At 40.8% G+C, this 3,154-nt stretch overlaps 1 non-coding gene across 1 annotated transcript; it reads right to left on the reverse strand.

Moving 5' to 3' along the window:
• Nucleotides 1-409: 409 nt before the first annotated feature.
• Nucleotides 410-516, reverse strand: LOC141593749 (small nucleolar RNA R71). Its single transcript, XR_012521816.1, has one exon. It is a non-coding gene; the product is annotated as a small nucleolar RNA R71 (small nucleolar RNA).
• Between the last annotated feature and the right edge of the window lie 2,638 nt (nucleotides 517-3,154).

The raw sequence follows: 3,154 nt of genomic DNA on the forward strand, positions 1-3,154 counted from the left end.
AACCCAACACAAAACCCACCACAAAATCAACCCACAATGCCTAAATTTTTATCACATTCCGTACCAACCGAGGAGAACCTACCCAATGGTACTTCCACACCACAACACTTGACCGGTAATTTCATTGCAAAATCCTCATTTATCCAATAAGTCGAAAGAAGTCAATTTGGGGGGGATGCCTAGTGAAGACTCTCATTCTCACATAGAGACTTTTTGTGACTATTGTGATGCGATTTCACAAACCGGAGTTACTCAAGACCAAATTCGATGGGTCTTATTTCCTTTTTCTTTGATTGGTACCGTGAAACAATGGTTAAAGAGTCTTGATAAGTCTACTATTGGTATTGACCCTTGGAAGAAATTGGCTCTTGCTTTCTACAAAAAGTTCTACCCTACGGAAAAGACTAACATGCTAAGAGCCCAAATCACGAGGTTTAAACAAAGGGACGAAGAATCTTTGTATGAAGCTTGGGAGCGATTCAAAGGAACTTGTCGCTCATGTCCTCATCATGGACTTAGCGAGTGGTTCTTGGTACAACAATTTTGGAATGGTCTTTATGAAGACTCCCGAAACATTCTCAACATGGGATCAAATCGTATGTTCACCGAAGTTGACGATAATCAAACACCGAACAAGATTGAGGAAATAGCGGTCCATAACTCATAATATAGTAGACCTTGGAGGCTACTAGAGGAGGAAAACATGAAGTGGACTCTATTACTCAATTGGGTGCTCAACTTAGTGCTCATATTGATACCATTAATTTGAAGTTTGAGAAGGCTATGGCTAAACTTGAAGAAGCCTCCAAATAACCTAAGCAACATGTTAATGCCATGGTGGCATCTTCATCAATTCCAAGTGGAATATGTGAGAATTGTGGAACTTTGGGACATTACCAAAGTGAATGTAGGGAAACAAGTGAGGAAGTGAATGCTTTTCAAGCATACAAGAGTGGTACCCCTTATTCCAACTATTACAATGAAAACCCCAAATTCCATCCAAATCTCTCATACAAAAGCCAAAATGTTCAAAACCCTCAACCAACATACACCCCACCTCCAATGAGAAACCAAAATCAAAGACCCTTTTACAACCAAAACCAAAGTTTCCAAAATTAAACTCCATACACTCAATCAAATGACCAAGGTTTTGATGTTCAAAAAGCGGTCCTGCAAATGCAAAAGAACCAACAAGAGTTTTTCACTCAAATGCAAAAGGAAAGCCAAGCAAAAGACATCACCATTAACAACATACTAGCTCACACAAAGATTTTGGAGACCCAAATGTCTCAATTAGCATCTTCAAGTTCACAAACACAAAAGGGGCAATTACCACCTCAAGGTAATCCCCCAAGACAAGAATCGGTGAGTGCCATCCATTTGAGGAGTGGTACAAGGTATGAAGGGCCGAAGAAGTCCGTTGATGAAGATGTTGTGAATGCTAGTGACAAGGAAAGAGTTGTTGAAAACTCTAATGAAGAAGAACCCACCATTCAAGAAGTTTCAAAGAAGGATGAAGAGAAGGCCAAAGAAAAGGAGCCTATTGTGATTAGACTTCCATTCCCGAGTCGTCAAGCTAAGCCTAAGTTTGATGACCAACTTGAAAAATTCATGGAGATTGTGAAGAATTTAGAAGTCTCAATTCCATTTATGGAATTAATCAATCATGTTTCGGCCTATGCAAAATATATGAAAGATATCCTTACAAAGAAGAAATCAATCCGGAAGCTTGAGACTATTGCTTTTACTAAACTAAGTAGTGCTATTCTTCAAGGAAGTTCACCTCCAAATCTCAAGGATCCGGGAAGTTTCTCCATTCCATGCACTATTGGCGACACCACGGTCAACAAAGCTCTATGTGACCTTGGGGCAAGTGTGAGTGTTATGCCATATTCGGTAAGTAAGAGGCTAGGAATGGGAGAACTCAAATGCACCAACATCACGCTTCAAATGGCGGATAGATCAACAAAGACACCTTTAGGGGTATGGGAAGATGTTCCCGTAAGAATTGGCAAAATCTTTATCCCGGTGGATTTCGTTATTGTTGACATGGAAGACGACTCCAACATTCCTATTATCTTAGGAAGACCTTTCTTGCACATCGCGGGAGCGGTGATCGATGTAAAACATGGAGAGCTCACCCTTGAAGTGGGAGATGAAACCATCACTTTCAATTTTGACAAGACTATGAGAGCTCCACGATTGTATGAGCCATGTTTTATGGTTGATCACTATAGCCGGAAAGATGATAGGAAGAAGTTGGCATTTCAATGGAAAAAGAAAATGGATGATGCTCCAATAAAAGAGCAAGGAAATTGCAATATTGAAAGCTTGAAAAGCTCACCCATGACAGGTGAAGAAGAAGGCCATATTGGCCAAGGCAAGAAAGAAGGAGAGTTGTGTTCATCAACTCAAGACATTTTTAGTGATCAAGTGGACGAAGTATGCGGTCTTTGGGATGATGAGTTTGTAGAGATATTCAATCCCTATATTGGTAATGCTATGGCCTAAGACCATCATGGAGAACAACAAGTGAAAAGGTCTATTGAATACCTTTATCATGACAATGAACAAGCTTTCGATTACTTCTTCAAGGTGTTGAGTAACATCAACAACACCTCGAACATGCCCCCTTGACATCTCATTATTGGATGAGAGTTTGGTGGAGTCCTCCCTAAACCACCATTTGTAAATATTCTAACTCCCTAACTTGCATTTCAATTATTGTATTGCATTTTATCATTTTTGGATTTACATTTTTATGCCTTGATCAAGATTTTCATCATTTTGAGAGAAGTGAGGGAGGGACTTATGAGTTTATTGATGTGTAGTACTTTGCCTTAGTATGGGGATAGCAATTGCCTAGGCTATTCATGCCTTTGTAGTACCCCTACAATGAAGAACACAAGAATTGAAGAATGAAATGACACGGGTTACGAAGCACCCGCGGATGGACCTGAATCCGTGTGGTCGAGGAAGAATCCGAGCGGCTCGAGGGATAATTCGCTCGTCTTGAAAGAACCCGAGCGTCCAAGGCATAAGACGCTCGTCTTGTGAAGCTGCAGAAAATATTTTTGGGTCTGACTGTGAATCCGAGCGTCCCAGCAAGGAATCCGCTCGTCTCAGTCAGGACGGTCGTCCAAGAGGAAAGACG

Source organism: Silene latifolia, chromosome 7 (assembly GCF_048544455.1).
Source record: "Silene latifolia isolate original U9 population chromosome 7, ASM4854445v1, whole genome shotgun sequence".
Taxonomy (NCBI): domain Eukaryota; kingdom Viridiplantae; phylum Streptophyta; class Magnoliopsida; order Caryophyllales; family Caryophyllaceae; genus Silene; species Silene latifolia.